Here is a 14,828-nt window from a genome sequence, read left to right on the forward strand (position 1 = left end):
GAGTTTGTGTTATGAAAATCTCCAGTCAGTGTGAAATCAATCTTTGGCAGTCCAGGGTACATCACCCCACCAGCAGAGGGAAAGATTTGGAAAGATGAACACCACACCCAGATAAATGTTTACTTCTACCAGGGATGTAGGTTTACAACTATTTTAACTTTTTTAAGTTGTTAAACATTAACCCTGAAATTTCAAGGGGCGATAGCCATATTGCTTCTTATGCATAGGCTGCTTTTGCAAGCTCTTATAAAAAATGAAGCTCAGATATAAAAAAAGCTTTTGCTGACAGTATCTCAAATCTTAGAAGCACTCACAGTGTTACTGAATACCCAGAGAACTGAAGGTGCCTGTTTTATATCACAGCAAAGCCAGTCAACAGGGTTCACAACTACAAGACTTTTTTTGTTAACAGGGGTCCCAAAGGGAAATTCTGGAGGCAGGAATCATTTTCCTTCAATCTCCTCCATGTAACATTACTGCAAAAGCAAGAGCCACAAGGGATAGAAAAATTCCAACAAGCAGAAAAATACAGATTTCTTTGCTTTTAAGGATCTGCACTGGTGATTGTGGAGAATTTGTCTGTAGCACTGTCTGTTCAGGAGGGATTGTGATTGTACTTGGGGGAATATCCAAATCTCTGACAAGCACATTAGCCAAAAGCAGCCTTGCTATTTGCAAAATAGGGCTTTTCACCTTCTTGGTGTGAGAAAAGGAAACCTAAGCCCCCCCTTGTCAGAGTACAGAGTTTCACTTCCTTGGAGCATCATTTCCTCACCCCACTGCTGACATCAGTGTCAGAACTGAGGCACCAGGCTGGTTTGCTCAAACATGAGGTCAGAGTGGGAAATGGGGATGTACAGGAACTCTCCAGGGATGACCTGGTGAAAACTGAGGTCAAGAGCAGAGCTGGTCTCTTCAACAGCTCTGTAAGAAATGAGATTCTTGGGATCACAGGGCTCCCAGCCCATGGGCAGGAAGGTACAAAGCAAAGAGTGCAAATGCAGAGGGCCTGGCCTCTCAAGGGCCACAGCATCCTTTTCCAAATGCTTGTTTCTCTGCAGTCCCACCTGCAATCTCAGGAGATGCTGCTTCATTTATGGTGTGGAGACTCCAAGCCCAGCACTGCTGGTGTGTCCAGTCTCAGCATCAATGCCCACAGCAGAAGTTCTTCCATCCTTCAGTACTGTAAAAACAAGATGACTCTTTTATTTAAACAAACTCCACCTGGGATCATTGAGTGAAGATGGTTTTCTGCCAGCCCTTTTGATCTCCAACATCCATTTAATTCCACGTGCACTTCACTCATCCTTAATTACATCCTGGACATATAAAAGGCACTTCACTCATCCTTAATTACATCCTGGACATATAAAAGGCAGATTTGTCTAGAGTGGTGTTTGGAGTTTTTTTGCTGTTTTTTTTTTAAATTCATAAACAAATTTGATTGTCATTAAATCCTATACTATGTGTGTTGAGGGTGGTAGCTGGCAAGTTGGCATTTGAACTGTGCCATAAACTTTTCTGTGTGCACGTTCTTCACCGGGCTGTGCACCAAATCTTGTTTGCTTGCCTGTGCCTTGTGTGCTTTCCACTCTCCCATGTCTCTGCTCCACAGAACAGAACATCACAGGATGTGCTCAGGAACAGAACTGTTCTACAGATCAATGAATCTTAGCTGCAGGATAAACTTGTCTTTCAGTGATGCCTACAACCTACCAAAACCAATGTTTGATTGGAAATCAATGGAATAAAGCTGCTAAAGAAGCTGGGGGTGTTTGGATACGTTCACAGTATTATTTGATGATGTAAGAACTGAGTTATAAGTGGGGGAGAAAAAGAATGACATTGCAGCATGCAGCTGCTCAGTGGTCATGCCTTGGGGCTAGCAAAGGCTTGGCAACCTTAGGTTCTTGTTTTTCCCTCCCTGTTCAGCAGTCATCTTCAGAAACAAATGCATTCAGGCTGGGAATCTGGAGGGGAAGAAATTACAAGGGAAAACTTTGAACAGCTGTTTGTCTTGTTTTTACCAAATGAAACTGATGGCCCAGAAACTCCCAAGCTTGCCATAATTCCACACTCACTGGCCATTTTCCAGCCAGTTCCTTCCCTTCTGCACCAAACCTTCTCTCAAAAACTAAACAAGCAGCCAGAGACAACAGTGTTTGTTGAAGCAAAGCCCCCACATCTGATACAATGGCACTTTCAAGAATGCCCAGAGTTCTGTCACAGAGCAAAGCCCCAGTGAAGTGTGCCAGGAGTGAGGGAGCAGCTTTGTGAGCCAACTGGTCTATTCTCTCCATGGGGTGAAATGCTCCAGGAGGGAAAGACACAGTGGTTTTGATGGTGGAATGAGCAAGTGGCTGCTCAGTGCCCACAGAGATTGCAAACCCTGTCAGCTTTCCATTAGTGCTGATTTGTGTGCTTGGTGTCCAGGCCAGCCAGCTCAGGCCCCTATAAAGAAACTGCCTTGGATCTGTGCAGGGCCAGTAGATGACATGGGTCCAAACCAGATTATTTCCCCCTTTCCCAGTTGGTAATGGGACCATGGGCAGGTTCCTCCAGCAGTGCCCACACCCCATGGAACATCCTTGACTGGAGCAATCACTGGGAGGTGAGGGCAAGGTGCTCTGAATCTGGCCCTGTTACAGGCTCTGGATGCTGGAACCTGGTTTAGTTCTTCCTGTAAGCATAGTGAGGACTTGGCTTTGAGTTGTTCCCTCTGGCCACAGCTCTGGGTGATAATTAACCTCCCTGAACAGAGAGGAGCAGACCAAGTCTGCCATCACACTGCCTTTTCTGCTCCTCAAGCTCTTCACATTCATCCCATCCCACTGAAATGCTCTGCTCCCAGCATTCCTTCCTCACACAATGCTGAGAACACTGATGAGCCTCTTCATTTGTGAGAATTTTCAAAAAACACAGACAAATACACTCCCAGCAACAATGGCTGGAAACATCATCTGGAGTTACACAGGCTGGAAAGAACCAGGGATCCTTTATCCAAATGCCTCCCTCAGCAGCCTTTTGTCTGTACCACCCCAGCAGGAAGCCTAGAACATCACCCCAGAGCTGACAGACAGAGAGACAGACTGACACCATTTCTGGGCTAAGATGTGGAATTTCCCCCCCCCCCCCTTTTAAAATTTGATGGAAATGAAGAAAAAAATTCTGTTCCTTGACTGGGAATCTCTCAGAGAGCTGGTCCTCCAAGGAGCAGGGCAGCACTGCAGACAGGTGAAGAGGTAATTTATGAAACTCATGGCTGGTTGGCCTCCCATCAGAAAAGCAGCTTCTCCAGCTCCTGTCCCTGACAGCTGCCAGGAATAGGAGCATTCAAGGACTCTCCACTGCTCCAGAGAAAGAAACACAAGAATCACAAAGCCCAAATTCCTCTCCATACCCCTGGCAAAAAAAAATTGCAGGCATATTATCTCAGCACGTCACATCTGGCAGCAAAACTCAGGCCCTGCAGAGAAATGAATTACAGAATCACATCTCTGTGGGGATCCACTAATTTTAGGGCCAGAAGTGAAATATTTCTTGGTAAAGGTCTTTCCCATACTCTTCCCACTGCCTTAACATCAGAAACCATTGCTCTTGACATCTCTGGCAGGACAAATGTGCCATTTGGCATCCTTTGGGGTGAAAAGTGCTGCAGGGAATGCAAGACATAAGCCTGCTTCTTGAGTGGTATAAATCATCCTGTTCCTGTCTTACACTTGGGAAAATGTGGCCTCATAGTGCTTTCCTCTCTGCTCCTGACTGACTGGAGAGTGAAATCAGAGAAGATCAGAGAAGTGCAGTCCCATTTTTAGCTGCAGGAGTGGGACAACCACAGGGTCCTGTGAGGAGCTGCTGAAAATCAGATGCTTCTCTTCCCTTCTCTCCTTTTTGTGTATTGTCTCCTCTGTAACAGCTCTTCTCCTGCTTTATTTAGATACATACCTGGTGCTGCTTCTCTCCATCCTTCTCCTGTTAACTTGACAGAGCCTTTTGTTAGCCATGGAGAAAAGGGAAACCTTTGCCATGGCAGATACACAGCACCTACCAACGTCCTCCTTGGAAATGCCCAGGCAAAGGAATTGCTGGGCAGGAGAGCAGCACTATGGAAGGGCCACACATTCTCTCCTGATTCCTTGGAGCTCTTTAGTATCTGTTCCATCCAGGTTTGTCTCAGAGATTCCAGGAAGGACACTTCTGTGGCAGTCCCAGCCAAGAGGATGAGCCAGCCTGTTTCACTGATGATGTGCAGTGACATTCATCATCTCCTCCATGAGCTGTGCTTCCAAAACCTGCCACAGAGAAGTCTGCAGGACACAGTGAGTGGGGCTTTGCCCAGCTCTGCAGCTTGCACCTCAAGCCTTGGGTCTCCATTTGCAGTTACCAACTGAGAATGATCAGGCCTACAACAGAAACTGTGCTGTTTACACACCGTGGCAAATGTGAGTGCTGTCCAGCCCTTGTGTTAATCTCCAAAATTACCAACCCCATGCTTCCAAGCAGAGGTCAGCTGGGTCCTGTCTATCCTTCAGTTCCCTCCCTCTCCCTAAGCAATCTCCACCACTGCATCAGACTCTGCTGATCCCCTTTGCTCCACCCCACATGGAAGCTTGCTCAGTATCTAAGTTCATATTCACCCCCTGGTATTGTAACCATAAGTAAAAACAAGATCAGTTAACTAAAATAACATCTTAAATGCATAAAACAACCAAGAGCAAGAAGACACATTGCTCTGTATTAACATGAGAACTATGAAAAGTTATTTTGCTGGTTGTTTAACTGTGTGTGCTGTCTGTGAAACCATATGGTAAAGTGCTCTGAGAATCACTGAGAAATAACAAGCCCTTGGGTTGACAAACTTTGTGTAATCTACCCTAAAGCATTTGCAAATTACCTTACTGTGGGTCCTTCAGCTGATGTTCAAAGTCAATGCTGGCTAGCAGGAGGATGAGGAGCCACCCTACAGCACCCCAGACAGAAGATCTCTGAAATAAATAGAAAGGAGACAGAGCAGTAGAGGCAGTTAATCACATCAGAATTTAACCAGGATGGTGTCAACAGTTCTGCCCAAAACTACACGAATATCTTTTCGCTTTCAGCTTTATCTGTCAGCTTTTATCTTCCATGGCCCCACCACAACATCCTTGGAGCCCTGATGGCTGAAGCCTCCAGGCTCCAGCAGCCTGCAAGTCAAAGTTGGTTATTTATTTTGCCACAGTCAAAACATCTCACCATTGTTCAGGAGACCAATCTATTAATAACACGTTGATATGTCAAGTACCCCAAGCACTCTTGGCTGCCAGGAAGATGAGGAGCCATCCTACAGCACCCCACACTTCTCCAGACTGAAGATCTCTGAAATAAATAGAAAGGAGACAGAGCAGTAAAGGCAGTTAATCACATCAGAATTTAATCAGGATGGTGCCAACACTTCTGCCCAAAACTACACAAGTATATTTTTGCTTTCAGCTTTCTCTGTCAGCTTTTATCTTCCATGGCTCCACCACAACATCCTTGGAGCCCTGATGGCTGAAGCCCCCAGGCTTCAGAACCCCACAAGTCAAAGTTTGATTATTTATTTTGCCACAGTCAAAACATTTTATCACTGTTCAGGAGACCAATCTATTAAAAACACGTTGACATGTCAAGTACCCCACAAACACATTAAAATAACTGCCCTGTTTGAAGGATAGAAATTCATATACAATTTGATTTCAGAATTGGTTTTACCTGACATCTACAAAATGCACATTTGCCTCTTCCTCTTTGAGGATAAATAGGTGGCATCTTATTTGTGAAATTTCACGTGGTTTGCTATCTCATCTAACCAGGAATAAAAACTTCCTGTCCTGTCACGTGGTGAGTCTTTGGGTTTTGTGTTATCCTGTGAAACAATTCCTTGTCTGGGGATTGCAGCTGAATTGAAGGTCAGTTTTCCTAGAAGGCCACTTTCTTGAGTTGTTTACTGTTGCCTGTACAATACTGTATTCAAGCCAGCTTTGTGCTTCTGTTAATATCAGAATTTGATTAGATCTGGCCTTACAGATTCAAGTAAACCAGAAGCCTGCAGTTCCATTTATCCATTTATTATAAATGGATCCATGGATCCATTTATCCATGCACCAACACTGCCAGGGCTGCCTGCAGGCCAAACTGAGACACACCCATGCCTGCAGACACTTGGTCACCAGTTTTATTAACCTGGTTTGACTCAGAACAGAGCCAAGGTGATCAAATTTTGTTTCAACGCTGCAGCTGGAATTTATACCTGGAGGAGAGAAGAGAAGAGAAGAGAAGAGAAGAGAAGAGAAGAGAAGAGAAGAGAAGAGAAGAGAAGAGAAGAGAGAAGAGAAGAGATCACCCTTACACCATCCCTTCCTACCTGCACCTAAATGTGACTGTAAATAACCGTGGTAAGTGACTGTGGACACTCAGCACCCCAGCCAACTTTTTCTCCACAAGTAGGTACATAATGGATAATTTTGTTCTGTTTTGTGCTCACAAAGAAAGAAAAAGATCTCCTCTCCTCTGGTAGAGGGTTTGTACAAGGGCTCTTGGATAACTCCACCTGCTGATGACCCCAAGGTTGCTGGGACAGAGCCCTGCCATTCCCATCATCACATGCTCTCCTTCCTTGTTGGTTTTCCCAGCTTTTACAGAGATGGGGCAACTGAAAGGTGTTTTAAATGATTTTATTCCATTGTCAGTCTTAATGAAGGCTGAGACATAAGAGATGTAAAACTCAGTGTCATTCCATCAGAAGCCAACCTATTTCCTGCTTACAATACCTTAGAAATGTTTTTCATCCCATTAGCTTTTGCCCCACAATGCTGCTGTTACTTCTAACACCAATCACCTCTATTTTTCCCCCACATGGTCCTGCTACAGTGCATCTTTCACAGTTCTAATCCTCTAAAATACCTGGTCTTTTTGCAAAGCCATATTTTGAAACTTATTAAAACTTATTTCTAGTTCAATCTCTCCCTCAACAATCTCTATTCCATGGCCCTCCTAAGTCAGAACACCTTATCTCAGTGTCTGCATACAGATGTACAAGACTGTGTGAGCTTTCTGTCAGATTTTGAGAATTCTTTTCAAATCCATTTCTCACACTACCTCGCCTCAAACTCAACATGGTGGTTGAGTTCTGGACCCCTAGATCCCAACCCCAAGGGTCTGCATGTCTGTGTCCCCAAAGACATTGCAACAACCACTTTTCCTCAGCTGAGTGAGCCCCTGTGAGTGCAGAGAGCAGGATAAAGCTCACACCATTCTGAGGCTCTCTGCCTCATTTCTTGTTGCAGAAAGGTGAGCAGGGACATCATCACAGGCTTGGCAGTACAAATATCACCAAACTGTCATGCACGATGGAGATCACTCCTGGGTGCAGTATATCCATGTACAAACAAGGATAATCCACCCTCTGGAAGAAACCATTTGCCACAAAAGGCCACAGGAGGAGCTGGCTGGCTGGCAAGGACAGACTTTTGTTATGGAACAGCCTGAGAATGGAGGGGCCATCCAAGACAGCACTGCTGCTGGACACCTACAGAAAGAATACAGGCACTGGATGCAGGTCCAGCATCTCTGCCTGGGCACTCAAACATTTTACAAACAGGCTGCTCTAGAGTGGATCCCCCGCAAGGTCACCCCAGGGGCTCCTCTCCTGCCAGGACCCTGCTCCAGCTCAGCCTTCCCACAAGTCCACAGCCTCTTTCAGGCATCCCCTGCTCCAGCGTGGGCTCCTGCAGGAGCTGCAGGTGGATCTGCACCCACAGGAACCTCCTGCAGGTGGATCTGCACCCACAGGAACCTCCTGCAGGTAGATCTGCACCCACAGGAAACTCCTGCATGTGGATGTGCACCCACAGGAACCTCCATGGGCTGGTGGATCTGCACCCACAGGAACCTCCTGCAGGTGGATGTGCACCCACAGGAACCTCCATGGGCTGGTGGATCTGCACCCACAGGAACCTCCTGCAGGTGGATGTGCACCCACATGAACCTCCTGCAGGTGGATCTGCACCCACAGGAGCCTCCATGGGCTGGTGGATCTGCACCCACAGGAACCTCCTGCATGTGGATGTGCACCCACAGGAACCTCCTGCAGGTGGATGTGCACTCACATGAACCTCCTGCAGGTGGATCTGCACCCACAGGAGCCTCCATGGGCTGGTGGATCTGCACCCACAGGAACCTCCTGCATGTGGATGTGCACCCACAGGAGCCTCCATGGGCTGCAGGGACACAGCTGCTTCACCCTGCTCTGCACCACAGGCTGCAGGGGAACCCCACCCTGATGCCTGGAGTGCATCCTCCCCCTCCTTCCCCGCTGACCCTGCTGTCTGCAGGCTTGTTTATCTCACATGTTCTGACTCCTCTCTTCTCTGAGTGCAATTATCTCTGTGCAATAACTTTTTATTCCTTCTTAAATATGTCATCACAGAGATGTTACTGCCATCACTGACTGGCTGGCACTGCACAGGGACAGGTCCCACCCTGGAGCCAGCTGGTGTTGGCTCTGCTGGACATGGAAGAAACTTCTGGCAGCTCCTCACAGAAGCCATCCCTGTGGCCACCCAGCTACCAAAACCTGGCCATGCAAACCCAAAAGGATGATCAAGTGCAACTGGACAGGACAGCTCCAGAAATCCCATCCTGTGCCTGAAATCATTGTCCAAACACTGCTTGAGTTCTGGCAGCCTTGGGGCTGTGACCACTTCCCCGAGGAGCCACTTCCCACCTCAGCTGTGCTGCCAGCAGTTTTTAAAAAGCAGAGGAGGTGTGTAGGATAGAGTGCCACTTCCTCAGGAAATGTAGGGAGCCATCCCATCAACCCACTCAGAGCACTGCCAATTTAAAAGTGTCACTGTGGGGCTATTGAAACTCTCATGGTCTACACACAAAATGAGGCCCAACACTCCAGGCTGTTCATGGGCAGCTTGAAAATAGGGAGAAGATAACCTTCCCCCTAAAAACAAGTTTTCAGAATGCCTCTGCTCCTATCTCAAGGTCACTGGGTTCACACACAGTGGCACTCCCCTTCTTCACTAAGGTCACACAGCACAAGCACAGCAGATGAGGCACAGGAATCCTTTACTACAGGACAAAAGCACAGCCCACAGGGGAGAAAGAACTGGCAAACCCAACCTAAAATTTTCATGTTGTGCTGCCTGAAATAGAAGTTTCCTTGCTCATGCCAGAAGTCAAACTTTACCACTACAAAGTTGATTTAAAGTGTGTGGGTGTGAAAATTTCAGCGTAGTCTGTACAGAGGAAAGCTGGGGTTTCTGTTTTCTCCATTTGGTTTCTTCTGGTGCTTCTGCTGCTGCCATGCAGTAACTCATCCACAGGCTTCACATCACAGTGGAAAAACAAACAGGACAAAGAGCATGGAAGAGGAATGGACAATATCTGGTCAGACTCTTCAAAACTGAAGTACGTAAGCACACAGAGAGGAGAGCTTCTGACAAAAACCCAAAACAAACAGTTCAGAAATCAGCAGGTGTGAGTCTCCTCCCAGCCATTCTGACCACATCCTGGAAGTATCCAGAAACTATAAGTCTTCCATTTTAGCTCTAACTTTTGGTGAAGAGTCAGGACAAGCCTGAGCAGTCAGTGATTCCATCTCCTTGCAAATCTGTTTTTCCAGGCAGATTCTGGTTTATCCCTCCAGTCCCATCTTCACTGCCTGCCTCCCACCAAAGGTCACAGCCATCTCCATGAGCTGCTGGGCTGGTTCTCCTCCAAAGTTAAACTGCTGGATTTTGCAGTGGTCCTTGCTGGCATGAAAGGACATGCTCCACATAAACAAAGTGGCAGCTAAAGGGAATTCAGGGTGACAGGAGGGATTTAAAGGATCCTGTGCTTCAGTGGGGAGCCACTACTGTGTTCAAACAGGTTACAGTAAGATGAGAATTTAAAGCATGAGTCTGATGCTGTTCTTCATCTGAGGTCAGGACTTTCTTCAGGTATGAAGCACTGGCATCTCAGAGTCAGGCACTCCCTCTGCTGACCTCTGCTTTGCCAGTCTCTGGTTGGGCACACCCTGCACACATCCTGAACAGCTGAACAGCTCTTGCCCAGCTCACCACAGCTGCTGCAGGGACCTGGCAAGGACACAAACCTGGCCAGAGACACAGACACAGCTCTGAGCTGTCACACTGGGGGTTCTCCCTGTACCCTGTGGACTTGCAGTGGTTGCCAGAAAGAGCTACAGCCAGCAGACTGCAGCTTTGCAGTGCTCTGCTACCACAGTTTGGGGTATCTGCAAGGGAAGAAGCTGACAGGCAGTTCTCTGATGCTGGAAGGCACTATAAAGTCAAAGAACCTCCTTTCAGGGGAGTTACTGAGCCAGTGAGACTCACTACAAACCACACACTTCCACCACTCCTTTACCACCCTCCCATTTTCATAAGAAAAGCATTTTGAGTTCATTTCTACCTCCATCAGTTATCAGGAGTAGAAGTGAGTCACCGGCAGTCACAAAACAATATCTTACATCGCACAGGCTGCTGGTTTTCTCTCTGATAAAAGGGTTATAGCAGTGTTGACAAGGAAGACAAATGACAGAGGCAATGATCCACAACGTCCTCTCCTCCAAAAGGATTGCAGTTATATCTTTATGACACAGTTATAAAACAAAACAATAAAGTTCCTAGGCCATTAGAAAAAGGTCACACACATTACAGTAGGAAATACCTATTTCAGATCTTATCTGGAGCTATGAAGACAAACAACATTCAAACATCAGAGTTTTGGCCTCTGGAACTTTGGCTTCCTCACAGGCATGTGCATTCCCTACCCCCACAGTGAAGTTTAACCAAGACTGAAAGCCCTTTTTTCCCCCTGTAACTCCAGACCAGCTCAGTGCACTCCCTCAAGCCAACAAATACTCATCCCACAGCTGAAACAGAGCTTAAATCTTGGTGGCTGGGGGAACGAGGGAAGTTTTAAATAAGATGCTAAAAAGCCCTCCTTGTCCTGACCAGGAGGGATTGCCCAGAAAAGATGAGTTTTCTCATCAGCAGTCATTAGCTAAGTTTAGCCAGTCTCAGGAATGCTGGAGAACAGGTGGATCGCAACATAAGGGATTTGTGAATAGAAAAGGACTGAGCACATCCTTAACAGCACCTGAAATGCTCAGCTGGAGCTCTGCGGGCCCTCTCTGCTGTTTGTACGACACAACAGCACCATCCAGAGGATAAACTCTGCTGGCTGCACCTTCCCTTTGCCCACGTTTGCAGGATAGGAGCTTTGTTCCGACTGGGAGCACTGCAGGGCTGCCTTCAAGTTACCCTTGGGTTAACAAACGTGAGCCATTGCAGCAGGGCAGGAATGGGGATGTGAAAAACGCCAATCACTTGTTTTTAAAATGCTTAAAAGTTTAATAGTAACAAAATGGTTAGGATAATATGAGACAATAAAGACAAAGAGTTATGGATGTTCGGGTATCTTTTTCAGGGCATCACGAGCCCGAAAAAGGGCACACATTAACAGAGGATTAACCCTTAAGAACAACAGCCCGTTGCATATTCATACACCTCATACATGATGCATAAATTCCATTCAAGCACAGGATTCTGTCTGGTCATTGTCAACTTCTTCCTTCTAATCCTAACAGCGTCTTCAAGGTGTGAAGTTCATTTCTTCTGATAATGGGGCAATAAATTCGTTTCCCTGAAAGACTGAGGTGTCCTGTGGCTGCTATCTGGTGCGAGTGCCTCATTCCTTTCTTTAAAAAAGCCCCACTAACATAGTTCTTATTTTAACAAATTTTATAACCTAAAACTATATTTAACACAGTACTTAAGAGAATTAATACAGCATATCTTTCTAACACATATAACATTTATTTTAATATTTGTGGAAAACCAATCATATAATAGGTGCATTTTTCACAGGGATCTCCAGAAATAAATGCCAGGCAGCACCACCTCTCTCCAAGTGTTCCTTCCTGCAGGGCTGCAATCTCTTCACCAGTGTAGAGGAGGAAAAGCTGCCTGCCCTGTGAGGACTCATCATCCCTCACTTTGATTTCTCACAGGCACAGCTCGTGGTGCTGCAGTGAGTCCCCAGAGAATTTCACTGCATAATTTATAATAACATATGCATAATATTATATATATATATATATATATATATATATATATATATATATATATATATATATATATATAGATATAGATAGATAGATAGATATAGACATAGATAGATAGATAGATATAGATAGATATATAGATAGATAGACATATATAGATAGATATATAGACATAGATATAGATATATATATAATATATATAAAATATAATAAAAATGCATAATAATGTACATAGAGCCAAGGATCTCTGATTCCTGAGGTTCAGAAAATGCCTTGGGAAGGTGAGGAGCCCAATGTTCTCATCCATCCATTGGGGAAGATCCCATAAATGTGTGCAGGGCGCACATTTGTGTGTCCCCAGGGTGCATGGGGGAGGCTTACAGCCTCCCTGCCCCCCTGGCCCGGTCCCACTGCCGATTTTGGACATGTGCTGGGGCTGTTTGTGCTTCCCCAGGGTGATGTCAGCTGCCTGGCTCATCTCTCCTGCAGCAGCATCCCACACGACCTGCTTCAACGCCTGACAAGTCACAATCCCCACAGCAGGCCTGCCAGCAGCTTTTCATGGAAAACAAAATCAATTATCCCCTTCCTCTGAGACAAATTAAGATGAAACAAACTATAAAATACTTCCACTTTGTGTTTATTGTTCCCAGTGCAATTCAGCATTCCCAACAGCTGAGCACACCGTGACTCAGGACAGCACAAACCTCAATGGCTGCATTCCTGACCTACTTTGGGAATTAAGAAAGAATTTCAGACAGGAGAATTTCCCCTTTAGGTTAAAAAAAAAAAAAAAGTGTCTTACAGCTATTCCAGGAGTTTTGGCTGGGATCCAGTGACTGGATGAGCTGAATAAGATTTATTCAAAATTTTTAAAAAAAGAAACAACAAAACAAGCCAGAGGATCTTCTGTGTTTTGTTCTGTCCCTGTCCTAGCACAAAGTCAGATTCAAATCCATGGCACTGGCTAATCCCTATCTCCTGAGCCTATCTTAAGGAATTCTTATCATCTCCTGCTGCTCCCAGAGCTTGTAACCTCTGCTGCTTCATTTGATATTTAGAGAGGACTGAGAAGAAAAGTTATTCCTGTGAACACTCACTTTTGTGAGAAAAACTTTAGTCATATTATGGAGAAAGAATTTAAAAACAAAATACCCCTCAGTTGCCACAAACAGAAGGGAGAAGACACCACTGTACATTTTTCAGCACCTCTGAGGTTGTGTTGGTCAGAAAACTTTCAGAGAAATTCAGGCAGAAAAGGCTTCAGTGCTGAGGGGGTTACTTTTTATACAATCTTTATATCAAAATGTGATTCACCAACAAAAGCACAGGCAGTAAAGGTGAAGCTGCTTTATTAAAATAGAAGCTGCTTGTGCCCCACACTCACTGAATTACTGCCCAAATTCCCCATAGGCACCAGGTAAAAAAACTTTCAGAACAAGTTATTTCACCTTCCAGGGGAAATTATATCATCTAAAAGAGATTGTTACCCACATGATTTTTGAACTTTACTCCTTTGCTCTTATGGGGATAAATCCTGACTATTTTAAATTAATTCCCTGCCTAGCAACAGTGGTTAAGAGAGATGGGGGACTGGAAGGGTGAGGCAGGAAGGAAGAAGTGGGGAGTTTGTTAGTGTTCCAACTTCAAAGTTGCTCTGGAAACTCCTGCTTGCTCTCCTCTGGCAGGTATCAGTGAAGAATTTTGCCTTTGGCTCATTCTGAGAAATACCCCTGAGGAATATATTTGAAATATTTGACATAGTTTGCAAAAAATCCCAGGATTCCCCTGAACAGCACAGGAGGCAATGTAAGGTGGAAAATAACTTTACAGATGGAAAAAGCACAGGGTTCATGGTGGGGGGGAGGGCAGACTCCCATCTATAACTATTCTCATTTTTTCCAAGAAAAGGACAGAGCAAACCCAACTGTTTTGAATTTTCTCACCTTTTGTAAACATATCTGATGGCATTAGGTAACCTCTGGTAATTTCTACAACAGTTCCGAGAGCTCCGAGAGTTTCTGGCCTCCGCCGCCATCGCCGTGAGGGCGGAGCGGCCTCGCCTCAGGCAGCACCTGCGTGACGTCACCCGCGTCGCCTGACGTCATCCGTGGCGCCTGACGTCATCGGCGGCGCCAGACGTCACTCACCGCGCACGCGCGCTGTCGCTAACGGCCGTCCCGGCGCGTCTCCAGCCAGCCCCGCCCCTGCAGCAGCGCGGTACGGAAGGCGCACAGGGACAATCCGAACCCATTCTGCGTTGCCGTACGGGAGCCCAGTGGGGGCATGTCGGTCTAATGGCGGCCGTCGCTTGTTGCCATGGCAGCGCGGTCTGCGGCCGTGGGGAGCCCCCAGTGTCGCTGTCCCCTCACGGGGACCCCTCACTGCCATTATCCTGTCATGGGGACCCCCCCAGTACTGCCATCCCCTCATGAGTGACCCCCAGTGTCGCTGTCCCCTCACGGGCACCCCCTCGCCCCCCTCAAGGGGACCCCGCAGTACTATTGGAAATCATACCAGTTTAAAAATTTATGTGTAACTTTAGTCAAGGGGTTTTGTTTGACTTTGCCCAGGGAAAAAGAATTTTAAGTTTCTTTGCAGGGCATTGTTCCACCAGGTGGGGTGTGGTGAACTCAGCACCCCAACAGACTGGGAGCACCCAAAAGATAAAGGGACATTAGCGCCATCTACAACATCTGCCCCAGACCTGGCAGGGTTGGAGACATCT

This window comes from Melozone crissalis, unplaced genomic scaffold (genome assembly GCF_028551555.1).
Source record: "Melozone crissalis strain CALT ecotype California unplaced genomic scaffold, PUWL_Pcris_2 ptg000026l_1, whole genome shotgun sequence".
Classification (NCBI taxonomy): domain Eukaryota; kingdom Metazoa; phylum Chordata; class Aves; order Passeriformes; family Passerellidae; genus Melozone; species Melozone crissalis.